The sequence below is a fragment of the Anoplophora glabripennis genome, unplaced genomic scaffold (assembly GCF_000390285.2).
Source record: "Anoplophora glabripennis isolate ALB-LARVAE unplaced genomic scaffold, Agla_2.0 scaffold88, whole genome shotgun sequence".
In the NCBI taxonomy this organism is placed as follows: domain Eukaryota; kingdom Metazoa; phylum Arthropoda; class Insecta; order Coleoptera; family Cerambycidae; genus Anoplophora; species Anoplophora glabripennis.
In genome coordinates, this window is record NW_019416799.1 from 346915 (window position 1) to 362846 (window position 15932).

Sequence of the window (15932 nt, forward strand, 5' to 3'; positions counted from 1 at the left end):
CATTGGAGAGCAGTCTGTCTATAGTCTGCCTTTGTTAAAGGAAATGCCGCATAGTGAAAGGTAGTGAGGTCAACCGCCTGCATTCGGTTTTGTAAAGTAAGGTTGGAATTCGGTGGAGGGAGGGTTGCGGCATAAAAACTGATATCTCTGATTTTGCTGGCTTTAACCTCGTTTCCAATCATACCTGACGACCAAAGATAGTTAATAATATTTGAACGTTATTCAAGAGCAGATTGCGGTATCGGGTCTCGGTCTTTTCATTCCAATCTCTTGATATTTACGATTACTCTAATCACTCTTACAACTAACGATTAGTAAAAATTTTTCATCATGGATCTTTGTATTTCTACTGAATCTAAACCCCGCGCTATCGATCCTGTTTTTCATTTTACGATCGATGATTTTAATGATGTCCTCGCCGAGGACAATCGGTGTTGCACACACACAACTAGCTTCATTCATGTGAATGCGGCAATTTAATTTGTTTGGTTCACCGGTATTATTAATTGAATTTCAAGGCAACGTAGCGTGATTATTAACAACATTACACCTTGCATGATGTCGGCGACATGTAACGCGGAGTATTTTTATACTTGCTGTCAGTCCGTGGCATACATAGCACAGCTGATCGGTAACTCTTCGGTCTGTTTTTTATTGCAGGTTTACCACTGCACCGTTTACTAAACACAATCTTCTTAATGTCACCTCTCAAAAAGGCAACTTTCTGACGATACTAAAGGTGCCATACTCGTTCAGTTTTTGTCAAGAATAAAAGATGCAATACACATTCGCTTTTTGACAAGAATAAAAGACACTAAAACTAAAGGATGTCATACGCATTCAATTTTTGACGAAACTAAACGGGAGCCGTTGAAGGAATAAAATTTCCGGAGGGAAAGAGATTTAAAAAAAACGTTTCTTTGCCGACAAATCAAGTTACATTTTTTACGTATTTTCTACATTAGTGTTGGGATTATGGGTAGAACTAAAACACTTTAATAATTAAAAGATATTGATTATTCACTTATTCAGAGAGCACATCTATTCGGTATCAAATCAGATTAGAAACTTAAAGTATTTTCCAAGCTCAGTGTGACAATATACCTCCGTATGTTTATAAGCATTTTAATTTATGACTTAGGGGTCGTTGGGCTTTCGAGAGAGAAAATAAACATATTACAAGTAGGCATTAGTATCTAAGGATGGGAATGTTTTTGTTTACGTAACTTGAGTATCTTTCAACAATTAGAATATAAATCAGTTACAATGACTTTTAAAAAATGCAGTGGCGTAGTTTTTTTTGTAAAAAAAGGGTGCCCCTGTCCAGTTGTACACCACTGGTTGAACCTTTAAAGCTCCTATTTTAGGAAACGAAAGGCTGTCATACATTATCTGTACCAAATTTTATTGAGATTGGTTAATAGATTCCGGAGATATTAAAAAAAAATCAATTTTTTTTAACAACTTCAACACCCTGTATCTCTAAAACGGTCTGTTCCAGACAATGTTTATAAGGCAAACACATATTATTTTAAAGAGATCTATCTGCCCTCGAAGTTTTCTGCATAAAATTCGGACCACTCTGTATAAATATTGTATATTCACCTTTAGAAAATTAGCACAACATTTTTTTCCCGCGTATTTTAACACTGGAAAAATTTTTTTTTTAAATAAACCCTTGCCCCAACGGATCAATCAAATTATTTTTGTAACCAAAAAACTCGTTCACTTCAAGTAAGTTGTTAACGTTTCGAAAATCTGTTTTCGTTTTCAGAATTAATAATGACGTTTCGTTTCAAAATTAATTTTAACAGATTAAATTTGTGTACCTGCTCCCATAGTTAAAGATATGTTATTATGTTTATTCTATTACTTATTTTTATTATTCGTAACCAACAACATTGATTATCCATGCTGAAAACGAAATCAGAATGATTTTCCGAAACATCAACAACCTATTGAAGTAGATACTGGTTCGGTTTTTGACGAGACTAGAGTTTTCCGAAATTAAAGGATACCATACACGCTCGACTTTTGACAAGGCTAAGGGGTGCCATACACGTTCGAATTTTGAAGAGACTAAAGGGTGCCACACACGTTCAGTTGCTCTTTAACAGCGATAAACAACGCCTGTAAAACAACTACGTTAAGTTTAGTTGTAATTTCTTGCTAATAACGAATGTGGTTTTTGACCACGTCTTGTTCCGCTTTACCAATTTATTCGGACTTTATTCATATGTGCATTTTTAAAATGTCATACTCTTTTATAACGCATGAATGAGAGTCGAGTCTCGAAAACGCCGCCACCAGCCAACGACCGCCTACCCTCCTTTTCGTGCGTGCGGTATAATAACTGTGCTACGAACGCTGGTGCTGGGTTCGTCGGATTGCGAAATATAAATCGGGACCGATCCCGTCGCGTCGTGGGCCGCCTATAAAACACATCGATGTGCCCGGCCCACGTGTTACATATTTAGCAACTTACTCAGTTCTATTTAAAAACAGAAGACCCCGACTGAAAATTACAGCCTATCTCTGTGTAGTAAAATACCCTGACCTAGTTCTCTGCGTGCCGGTCTGGGCAGGCCGGCTCGACGAAAGATCGTTTAAAAGCTAATGGCCTGCACCTAGATAATAAAATTAGTGCGCGCCGTGCGGCTAGGTGGGGGAGATTTTGCAATAATAATAAGTGGCTAATCTTCGGACTTCGCCGGTTGAATAAGATTATTATTCGGATTTCGGTCACCGACTTAACACAAATGCAGCCTGTCTCGCTTTCTAACACCTGGCCGAACTCTAACATTTACATCATTTATATCAGAACAAATTTTTCTGTAGCATCTGTTCATATTTGTAGAATTTTCAGAATATCTTAATAAATGTGCCCTATTTTTCCTATCCTTCCACTTATTTATTCCAAATTAATCGAAATTATTCATTATCGATCACAGCGAACTATTACAAATACTAAAGACAAAAATTAGGTCATTTAAAAATACCCAGTAACAGTCGATTTTTTTTATGCGTGTGCCTCCTAGATTATGTATACACAAAGTAGATGAGTCACTCCGTATTTAATTTTTTAAACATGTTTCGCGCCATCTTTTATCTGGGATGATATTTAACAATTTTAATGTCTATTGCACTAGTATTGTTATTTGAATTTTAAATTGTGCTTGATTTGCGAAGAAATTTTCGCAAGTGTTGAATGAATTGTTGAATTCTAGATAAATTTACAGCTTATAAAAAGTGTCCTAGACTTCAGAATAATATTTACCTGTAGAATACATATAAAATGTTACGTACTTTGTAATTTAAACACCTCTTAAAATGCACCTAAATAATTGACTATTGTTGGTTTTGCCTTTGTAAATATTGTATAATTATCAGAAATGTAAATAAAGTTGGTCTTGATCTGGGACACGGTGTATACGCGACAGGTATACGCGGGGAATGGCAATTTCTATGTGATTCACATTGAGCAGGTCGGAATCCGAACAAATACAAGGTGAAGAGAATGCCGCTCCGTTGTCTGCCGGGAGTGTTTTTTTCCGCGTGTAGATATTAATACGATCTAAATCTAGAGACTCTTCTGGACCTATCCTAAATGAAAAGAGGGGCCAGGTTAAGGGTAATCGTGTGTTGGCGCCGTTGGTAATTGTCCAAATAGGAATTATTCGGCGCCTAGAACGACAATTTCTGTGGAATTTACATTGAGCAGGTCGGAATCCGAACAAGTTGTCTCCCATTAGTTTTTTTGGTGCGCAGATATTAAAACGGTTTAAAGATAGAATCTAGACTATTCTGGACCTATCCCAAATGAGGAGCGCGACCGAATAGAAGCCAAATACATTTTAAGAAAATATATTTACTGGATTCGTTCGTTCATTTACGAGGTGAATTATAAGATTCCATTCTGTAAGCATTGGTATCAGATCTAGCGCAAGATTTTGCAAACCGTTATTTTCCAGGTGGTTCATCGATAGCGATGAAGAATTCATGGATTTCGTAAAAGCTTTATACTCTACGCAGATTTTTACTTCAAATGCACCGTTTGTTCGGCGTCAAACCAAAAACCATTCACTAAACACTAACTGTTAGTCGATAAACAACGACTTGAATAGCGGCACGTCTGTCCGCGGAGCACGTTGCGATCATTGTTGTTTTGATTTCTATTGCGGAAAGGAATGCTATCTGTAATGGTTAAAGAAGAAAAAAAAAACCGGCCTTGCCGGAACAAAAAACATGTCCAGCGAACGAGACTAACGTGCGGCTATATCTGAGCAGAACCGAATTCTGACCGTTCGACGTCGCGGAATGCGTTATTGACATTTAAGATAATAATTTGCCGGCGTACGGTTCCCACCAAAATCGTCGGCGTTCCCGCACCCGCCCGCTCTTCGCTTACACTCACTGTGGCGTCGACGTCCTTGAGGCATATATTCACACTCGTTCGTCTTATCGAAATGTGCGACCGTCTGTTCCTACAGGCCGTTTTTTTGCATCGTTCTTCCTTTTTCGGTCTGGGATGACTTTAAGATGACTTATTTTTATCCTGGGAGATTTTTTCTGCGTCTTTCATTTAATTTGTTCGTTGTTACCAATCCGTGCTAGCCAGATTTGTACTTAAATTTTGACATACAATAAAATTATTCCAAAAAATCCATTAACTTTACTTGCACCATACCACTAGGATATTTAAATTTTAAAAGGAGATACGTACTCACGGGCATTCATTATGCGCGACGAATATTTTCCTTTAATTAGATATTTTATCTACCAAGCAGACGATTACTAATAAAGCACTTCCTCTCCTAGCCTTAATAGGCGAGCACTCGATTCTACAAATTATGTAAATCCCGATAGAAATTCGCTCGTCTCTCTCTTTTGGTCTGACGGGTAGGAGACCTTCACGGTCTGGTCTGCCTTTACGGCCGGTTTGCCCTTCACCGTGCGACGTGGTAAGTCCGGAGCGTTATCCAAGTAACACCGGGACGCGGTGCCAAGCTAATAACGCCCTTACAGTTTTTCAACGTACCTACCGTGGTGATGCGAAATGCAAACAGGTAACTGTGTGCATGTGCCGTGCCACATCTTATTTTAGTTTTAGTGCTCTGTGCATAACCTTGGCGGAGATATTTTTCATTCATGTGCCTGAGGTCGACCGGTTGATTGGAACAATGAATGATCGCGAGATTAATTAATCTTTTCGTAAGAAATGCGACGCGCGTCCGTACGGAAAAATTTAAAATTAACAGTTTGGTCTAGCATGGTTGAAAGGATCGCTACAAAAATCTGCGTTGATGTTGGGTGTGCTCCTCTATGTCTTGTATGAATATTAAAATTTGTGTGAATTTTCATGATGCGCCAGACTTCATTGTTAGGTCCACAACATAATATATAAAGCAGTAATTCCACTCCGTTGTTGCTATTTTGATCTTTTTCGGCCGGATTTGGTGACCTTGGATAGAGGAGCGGCGGTCAGGACCGTAATAGGAATTTTTTATTTGTGATTTATAGCAAATTTAATGAAAAGATGATGCTTATAACTGTACAGGGTGCAAACAAATATGCGTTGAAAAAAATTAAGGAGGTCCGCCACTTTCGCGGATATGTAACAATTCCTGAATTTTTATTGAAATATTTCTCCATTTAACAATTACGTCTACTACGAAGGAAAAAATGTATAGAGTTGAAAAAATGGAAGAAATTCAAATAGAAACAGTTGAAAACATATTAAAATATTGTTCCAAATATATTTTGCTCGAACAGGGCTCAGTGAATACCAGAACAACATATTTTATCCAAATTTATATATTCCGGATCGTGATGTCCCCAAATTAACGGAATTTTAACAAAAGCAAATTAAAAAATCGAGCTCGGCAAAAAAATTATTTTGCAAATTAGCTTAAGGTGGCCATATCCCTGGCCGAGAAATAGTCAAATTTCTGGCGTTTTTAGGTACCGAAATCTTGAAAAATAAAACGTGTAGAACAAAAGTAAGCCCAAAAATAAAATCCTTGATGTTCTGTTTATTCATCGTTACTATTTAAATTTACTCAAATAAAATAATAACTTAAAAAAAGCGTTTGTAAAACATGCATTTGCTGTTGTCTTAACCTCACATTTTAAGAATTATTTTCACATATGTACTTATAAATAAAAGTAAACAATTTTATATGTAGGACTAAGCAAGTATATGTTATAAGAATATTTACATGTGGAGTTATATATAAAAAAGTTGGTATTTTCGTAAATTTCAGTACCTACAACCTTGATGGTTTGATCGTTTTTTGCACCTGTCTATTCGTTTTACTGCGGCGTCTTTGAAAATACACAGATGTCATGACAAACATTCCTGTTATTTGATAGCTTCAAATTATTCAGTTATTAAATTACTTAAATTATTTGTCGTGGAAAATCCTATTTCAAGAATATGGCGCCCTTAAAGGATGATCTTCAGATTCCATACCTGATACTTTTGATTCCAGAGCAACATGCCCTTGATCATTCTGAATTCAGAATATTTATCAGCATCTTCTGAAATGGCAAATGGTCCAACGATTTTTTCTTAATTAAAACAATTTTTATTTGCAAAATATATTTAGAAGTTAGAACATTTTCAGAGAAGTCAAATTTTTCGAAGTTTTCTGTTTCATTCCATAGACGTAAATATTTTCTTTTATTTTATAGTAATTTATTATTTATATTTGCGCAAACGTAGTGGCTAAAACTCTATGTACTAAATTTTAACAAAAATTAAATTTTTTCGAATTTTTCGTTTCTTTCCAATTTCTATGGGGAAAAAACTATTTTTTTCCCTACGTCCAATTTTACCAGAAATTTTGGACATTTGGATCGGATGCGATTTTCTGTAAACTGAGGAAAAATAATGCGCAGACTTATTTATGTACGTTTTACAACAAGGACGCATCTTACTGCGATTTGTCTGAATTAAGTGGGGTGCAACTGCTGATACACCGTAAAAAGATATGAATATCATTTCAAACTTCAAGAAATAATCCACAATAAGAAAAAAAATTAAAAATTATATTACTACATAATCCATACAGTAGCGTAGTCGGTCGAGCGTGCGGTGGCAATAATTTATCGGCCAAACTTCCTATTCTGGTCCAGGTTCGATCCCTGACCTCGGCTCTGGCAATGCCGGTTGAAAAATGATATTGATGCTGCAAAATAGACATTTTTTAAATCTACCTGGAAATATGGAATCAGAGTGTCTTAGGTATATGATTTCTAATATTCCAATATGGCGGTAAACTAAATCTTTTAAAAAGTAATGTTGCAAGATGGATTAACAAAATAATAGTTGGTTCTTTAAATATTTTCTCACATTTTTATCTTAGTTTTAAGTTATTTCTCCCCAGATTTAATTATTTGAATTGTCATCAGAATGTCAATAGCATCAGAAAACACTCGGCATTTGTCATAATGTTGGTCGTTCGGTGTATTACTTGATCGCGGAGTAAACGTATTCCTAAACAGGTGCTGGAAACCTGGCGAAACGCCATCAAAGAATTACCGTACGGGCGGAGTAGATTAAATAGTACAACCGCAGGACGAGTGTGTGCCCCCGTGTCACTTGTCAATTAGAATATCTGACGGCTGGGCGGCCGGCTTGTGGCGATTTATTTATTAAAGGGGGGTCGAATGTGCGCAAAGCATAAGTGCACGCCGGAGGAATATCGACGTTTCACTTCCCCCATTTATGTATGCACTGGAGTACGCTGCATTTTACGCTACACTCAGACCTACGAGATGGGCCCCGTATCGGAATCGATGGTGCCGTCTCTCTCGCGCGCACGCCGCAAGACCGCCTTGTGACGTCACCGCTTCCGGCGCCCGGGAATCTGGAATTTTCCGGGACGCCCACCTGCAGATGGAGCAGTGGATCGGGTTTCTGGAATGATCCAGACATAGTAGGGTGCTATTAGGCTAATTTGACGGTGACCCGCTGGGTCGTAGGAAACGAATCGTGCGAGGAAAAAAAAAGAGGATGCCGCGTTTTCTGATGTCGTTTTATTATGAATTACACGCATTTATAAGCATTTGCGTGATAATGCCGCCGGATTAACATCGGGCGAGCTCTTTATTTCGCGAGATGCCGTGCGACTGGGATCGATTGTTTGACGTCAGTAGTCGGTTGCCTTGGTAACCGCGCGCCATCGATTTCTTTAGTCGGGTTACCTAAATGCAATCCCTGCAAGTCTGGGCTGCATCTAGGCGAGACTTTGTTAGGCGGTTGTCGTCTACTATTTTAATTATTAAAATTTATCCTCAACCCCTTAGAGTTACGTCGGCTAATGCTAGTTTATTCTGCTATAGTAGTGAAAAGAAAAAAAAATTGCTAAATTTTTAAATATTAAAAAAGAGGAACTGGATTCCTGCTTCTTTAACAGTGAGTACGTGTATGGATAGTTACGGTGACTGAGTCTCCTTCATCGGACGTTATTCGCCGGCAGTGGCGACTCGTGGCAGTATACACTGGGTCGGCAGGTCATCAGGCGTGGATATACAATAGATGGCGTTGGAATAAATATATTCAAGAAATTGTAGTAGAGTTGCAATTTTTCCAACTCTTCTACTTCTTTTCTGTATTACAAAATGAGCAGGCCAGAACTATTTTTAAAAAAGGCTAAGCTAAATTACTTTAATAAAAAAAATCGATAACAATAACAGGAATTGCATAAATAATGAGAGTTGAGAGAATCATCGATCAGAAGATAGAGAGCAGCAAATGTTCGTTCTTCGCATGTAGTACACTCCAAATTTTATATTTGCATTATACAGGGTGTCTCACATTTAAATAGCAGGACTTCAGGAATCAGTAGGAGACCTCATTTTGAGTCTAAAAGTTCCTATATATATGGGTCCTAAAACGCTTAGTTTCTGAGATACAGGGCGTTCAATTTTATTTTTGTTTTATTTATTTATTTTTTAACTAAATAACCGCTGACAAAAAAAATCATCATGTTGCGGCGAAAGACTTAGTATTTGAGGGCAAATAATTTGACACAGAAAATCATCGCATATTAGTTCCAGTGGTGGAGATAGAGGGGTCTCTATGCATATTTTTATAAAAAAAAGTATAGCCGATTTGATATTTTGCAAATGTTTTCGAAAAATATGAAAGAGCATTCAATTTTACCCAGAAAAGGCCCTCTTGTCCAAAGTCGATAGGAGGTGGCGTTTTCAAGAAAAACCGAAAATACTGTTTAGAAGTCAAATAATAATTTTTAAACATTGTGTTACAACTAAATTAAATATGTAGTTCAAAAATTCGGTTAAAATTGTTTTTAATTAATTAAATGAAAATAAATACAAAAATAAATAACGAAAACCATATTACATCAAAGCAAATGTTCGAAATGTAAACCATTTTCTTCGATACATAACTGACACCGACGCTGAATAGAACGTCTCATTTGAATTAAGTTATTGTCTCTGATTTCACTGCATGCGTTCCGAATCCGACGAATAAGTTCATCCCTTGTGTCCACAGTAGTGGTATAAACTCTCTCTTTAATAAAACCCCAGAGGAAAAAATCTAGGGGTGTCAGATCAGGGGATCGGGGAGGCCATGCAACGATACCCCCGCGGCCAATCCATTTTTCGGGAAAGTGGGTGTTCAACCAGTTCCTGACATTTCGGCCAAAATGAGCTGGACAGCCATCAAGTTGAAACCATGCTCGCATTCTTAAATTCAGAGGAATTTCCTCCCACATGTTGGCACTCTCGGTCTCTAAGAACTCTAAGAAATTCGCAGAATTCAGTCGTTGAGGTAAGATGTAAGGGCCGAAAAGACAATTGTTATAAACGCCGAGCCAAATATTAACACTAAATTCGTGCTGAAAATTTCGTGGTTTGATTGCATGCGGGTTTTCATGTGCCCACTCATGCTGATTGTGTAAATTTGTCACACCTCGACGAGTAAAACATGACTCGTCGGTCCATAATATGTGTGATAAAAAATTTCCGTCGTTTTCAATTGAGTTAAGAATCCACCGAGAAAAAGCTATTCTATGTTCCTCGTCACCCGGACGTAAACCCTGAACAGGTTGTAAGTGGTAGGGATGTCTATGATCTCGTCTTAATGTTCTAGAAATAGTGCACCTGGAAACACCAATAATCCTGGAAATTTTTCTGGTACTCGTCGTGGGATCTCTGTCAAATTCGTGCAAGATTCGCTGATTCCTCCTATTTCTGCCAATATTAACGTTAATTATGTTGCGATCCCTATGGACCAGATTCAATCCGTCATTAGCGAAACGTTGATGAATATTAATAAAAACGTGTGGATGCGGCTGTCTTCTATTAGGAAATCGTCTCCGATATTCCCTAGCAGCTTCTGCCGAGTTCCCATTGGCAAACCCGTATACGAAGTGAATATCTGCGTATTCTTGGTTCGTAAACTTAAACGGCATTTTGAATTTGTTGCAATTTTTTTTAATACTCTACACACAATTAGAAACTATAATAAAATAAGCGCAAATGTCAATATTAGAATGACATTTCAAGTCTGATTTGATTTCTAAACAGTATTTTCGGTTTTTCTTAATTCGACTTCTAAACAGTATTTTCGGTTTTTCTTGAAAACGCCACCTCCTATCGACTTTGGACAAGAGGGCCTTTTCTGGGTAAAATTGAATGCTCTTTCATATTTTTCGAAAACATTTGGAAAATATCAAATCGGCTATACTTTTTTTTATAAAAATATGCATAGAGACCCCTCTATCTCCACCACTGGAACTAATATGCGATGATTTTCTGTGTCAAATTATTTGCCCTTAAATACTAAGTCTTTCGCCGCAACATGATGATTTTTTTTGTCAGCGGTTATTTAGTTAAAAAATAAATAAATAAAACAAAAATAAAATTGAACGCCCTGTATCTCAGAAACTAAGCGTTTTAGGACCCATATATATAGGAACTTTTAGACTCAAAATGAGGTCTCCTACTGATTCCTGAAGTCCTGCTATTTAAATGTGAGACACCCTGTATAAATCAAATACACTAATTTTTCTCTTTTTTTTTAGCAGAATTTCAATAAATCCAAAATTTTCCAATTCAAAACATTGTTAAAATTTTCTAATATCTCCTTGCGAGCACAATCCCTGTGTATCTCGTGGCTTTAAAAAATTTTTTGTACCGGTGCTGCCCGCCCCTACGAGCCGTCACTGTTCGCCGGTCCTTTTACGCCCCTCGAAAAGAACGGGCGCGGCGGCGGCCGTAGACGAGGCGCGGGCACCGCCGAGTCTGTCATTCCCGCCACGTACGTTGCCATGGCGACTTCCGGCACCCCCGCAGGGGGGCACCCCTTTCGCGTCGACGGCCCCGATCCGTCCCCCTGGCCGACGGGAAAAATGGGTAGCGATAAGGCGGCCGCACAATAAATACTACGACTCATTTAATAGTCGACCGTTAGTCTTTTGACGTTTTCACTACGAAATTTGCGAGGGATTAATTGGGGGATCAGGATGAGACCCATTTCAATCTGCTAATGCGAAACGGACTCGGATCTCGGTAAAAGGTTCACGATGCGCGATATTGTATTCAAAAAATGTATGAATATGCCGGGGCTGAGCGGCAAATAATATAATAGTAGTACGTTTATTTGCAACATGTCGAATATGGTAAATAATACAAAAGGAACCTTGTCTTGTCAATTTTAAGAATGATGTCTTGCCAGAAAACAATTTCAATGCAATTTTATAAATAAATTATAAATAATAAAATAGCACCAAAAGTCTACGTAAAGAACTACGCTTTAATATAATATCGCAATTGTCGAAATTTGATCCAAAATGACTGGAACCATCAACAATCTACGCTCTTAAATATTTATGTTGTTTTTAGATGATTTAATCAAAGAGATTATATACATGGACTTACAATTTTTTATAATTCCGAACAGGGAAACATTTACCATAACTCTATTAAGCTTCTAGGTAAGCCATATAAAATGTCATGAACTCGATAAAATTAGACGCAGTATTAAGCACCTTCTCTACGCATTTAAGGGTTTTCCACATACCTACATTTAATGAGCTTTTATTACTATGCCTCATTCCCGAAGAAACTCACAGTCATTGTTAAATATGTAATGTAAAAATATATTTAAATAATATTTTTCAATATATATTTTTTTTTTCGTATGTTTTGTCTAAAAATTTGTAATTTCAACGAAGTGTCGTGGTCATCAACATTTAACACAAGCCCACTGCTCCGCATAAGCATCGAATTTTCAGGATAAGCGTTAGTCAGACATATCGGGCTTATTTATTTATTTTTTTTTCTGTTGTAAACCTATATAGATGGTCTGCCGTAAGTATGGCGTTCTGGAAAAGAGCAGTCTCAGATCAAATTTTGATGTGACCTTTCGAAGCCCATTCGACGGGATCGATACAGGCAGCCGGGGCGGCGCCCGCCGTCCAAGGACGCTCTTTCTCTCGCTCTCTTTCTCCACCCCTTCCCGTCTCTCTCCCACCCGCTCTCCCTTCGCGCGACGGCACAACCCTTGGCCGCCTTTCAAGGCCAGAACCATAATACGGATTCGTGACGCGACGTTGCCGGGTCTCCCGCCGTTTTTTGCATATTGCGCTTTAAGGATTATCGCCGATTGCAGGCATGGTTGTCTTTCGGAAAGCTCTCTTTCCTGTTTCGGTTGTACTGTTAACTATAAGTTTCTCAGCTGAGAATATTCGTATTTTATGATTCGTTGTTATTCAGGGTGTCTAGTATGATTTCGTAAAATCGAATTTTGACATCTTTTAAAAGAAGTTTTTGAGGTTAAATATGTCACGGTGGCTGCTCTGTCGATGGCATCGGCCTCCGGCCAGGAGCTTCTATGAGAACTTGAGCGAAAATTTTGGAAACATGGTTAAAAATACTATCTTTATTGGCCCTGTGTAGCGTGATTGAAGACGGCTTCGTGGTTCGGATTGGAAAGTTGAGCGAAAATTTTAAATCCGTTCGGGACTTAGAATACGACATCCTACACACATTTACCCTACTTGTTTGCGCAGGCGCATTCGTAGTTTGTACGAGCGAGGTCTGGCAACGCGGCACGTTTTAACATCCCCATCTCGGCGGGATATTTGTCTTCGTCACAGGCTGCCACCACCAACTCACTACTCTAGAAATTGGGATATGAGTAGGGGTCGGATTTATGTCCCGCGTTATTTAGAAATAAATGCAATTTATTATCGGGGTTCGGGAAACGCTCATTTATTTGCTTTTAAGGGCCATGAATCAACGCCGCAGTTGTCCTACGATGATAATGCCGGCGGTCTCGTCGGCGATTTATTTTATTATGAGTAGTGTTTGCCCGGCGTTTTATCACGGGTACGCGCTTTTAATTGCCGTTTTGATCGTTAATGATGTGCGTTTAACGGTTGTTTATTTCAATTTTCGACGCATCTATCGGCAATCGCAAAGGATAAGTTATTGGTACATGTATTGACATATCGCATACAATAATAAATTGAAACAATGGAGGCAAAATTACTAATATGAAGTGTTTGATTTGTAATTTTTCCTTAAAGAGATACAAAATGACTAATGATCAGTAATATATTATGTCATCCAACGAGTAGTTGCACTTGTTAACTGTAATTTGTTGAGGACACATGTTTATACTGGTTCTACGTGATTTGTAAATATATTGAAAATCAGTGGCCCCAGCACCGAGCCCTGTGGCACACCTGATGGGGATACAAGGGACTAAGACCTAAAAACTTCTACCATATTAAAATCCATGTTAAAAATAAAGGTACATACATCATTGACCCTATATGTTTAACTGACTTCGAAAAGACTATACCTGTTTAAGGAAATAAAGAATAATATGTCTCGGAGAAAAAAATGTTGTAATATAAGTAACTAAAATCTATAATATAGTCCGGTCAAATTAGTCATAAAAATAGTGGTCAAATAACAAAAATTCCGACTAGAGAGCTAAATTTTGGTGGAGATCTTGGGTACACCATTAGAAATGAAGTGTCAAAATTCCCCACCGATCCCATGTGTGCTAAAAAAGTTATTCGGGGTCAAAAGCCAAAATTTGAGGTTTTTTGGATTTTTTTCGAAAACGGTAAGTTTTATCAAAAAAGTAGCTCAGACAAAAATTATAGATATGAAAATTATCTACAAAAATGGTCCTTATACTTTTTTTTTCTAAGAACCACCATTCCTGAGATATCGCGATTCTAAAAGTTGAAGGAGTCACCTTCTACATGATATGCACATATATGCAACGTATATACATAGTCAGGCACTTAATGCAAGTAAAAATGCCTATTTGTGTCTCTTATATGTATAAACTATACTATTCTGAGAATATACACTCAAAAGAAACTAGTCCCTTAGTCAAAATGACGCAGATGTCCTTATAATTGAAACAGCAATAGAACAATTTAATGCAACAAATACAACTATTGTAGTTGTTGAAGATGTTGACTTATTAATACTACTCGCTGCAAGGACTCCAATTGATAAAATTATATACTTTTTAAAACCTGGAAAGGCTCAACAGCGAACAGAAATATATTCTTCAAAAGGTTTATCTGCTTATCCAAAATGCCAAAACCATATCTTATTTTCACATGCGATAACCGGCTGCGATACTTCATCAGCAATGTTCAGAAGGGGTAAAAAATCAGTATTAAAATTATTTGGAAGAAAAGATTTGATTGATTGCAGAAATTGATTCTTCACCTCAAACAATAATCACAAAAGGAATTCGCTTTCTCCTTGCTGTTAAGGAGCTCCAAAAAATATTGATTGTATTGACACTTTATTTCTAATGGTGTACCCAAGGTCTTCACCAAAATTTAGCTCTGTCGGAATTTTCGTTATTTGAAATGTCTATTTTGACCGGGCTAATATTTTAAAAATAGAATCCTATGAACTTTTTTTGCGAAACAAGTAGTTCTACAGTTAGGTTCAATGAAGTGCTTGAACGGACAAGCAAAATAAGTTTCGCTGTTTACGGACAAACGTTTTTGTTTTTGTATTGGGCATTTATTTAAAATCGTTTGTAAGAGAACATTCTTTGTAGATCTGGGCTACGCTTCATACCTAAAAAATTATTCGACTTGAATAAATCTTCAATTTCAGTATGAATTTTATCACTTTTTCTCGTTAAGGAATGAAAGATATTGTAGATCGCGATGGGGGTCCATTTACTCGTACACTTATATTCGTTATGAAACATTAAGGAGATCATAAAATGAAATATCCAGCTATGTCGGTAATGCGAGACATAAAACGTCCTACTGGCTGCCTCGCGTTGCAACAATGTCTACGTATCCCGGAGCTCCGGAAAATTCCGAAAGGTTAAAGTGCACTCGGTCACCGTTTGCCGATGCATTTCCACAATTCCGGGATGATTTTACGGCGCAATTGCATTATGCATTCTCCGACTGCGTGCGGCTCCATTTCGGTTATCAATAAGGCATCCCAGGTGCTTGTATATCCTATAACTTTTATCTGAAACTTTTTGACAGTATTGGAAAGTTATCAAAGGATTGGAATCTCTTTGGAGTTTTTTAAAATATTCCATTACCTCTACAATTCTGACAATTTAGCGGAAATTCTGCACTGCTACTGAATATTCAATACCGATTGTGGATTGTGAGTTAACGTTAACGCAGATAGTATCTTTATATCGGTAAACTAGCCAGCGCTACAACTCTCCTTTCCCTCGCCTTGTGCTCATAGTGGAAAAAGCACCGCTGCCGTTTTCGCTTCTCCGATAGGATTTACACTTGGTGCTTTCCTACTCCGTTTCGAATTAATTCAAATCCACGATCGGTATGCGGACGATAGGACAACATTCTTTGTCTGCTTGATGCATTGACTGCGGCCAAGGTCAATTCTCTCCTCTTTGCTTTCCACCACGGCGATAGAGC

The 15932-nt window shown here is 37.7% G+C and overlaps 1 protein-coding gene across 1 annotated transcript in view; it reads left to right on the forward strand.

Moving 5' to 3' along the window:
- The window catches only part of LOC108912023 (transcription factor AP-4), a 47260-nt gene that overhangs the window by 10936 nt on the left and 20392 nt on the right, over positions 1 to 15932 (forward strand). The window lies entirely within an intron of this gene.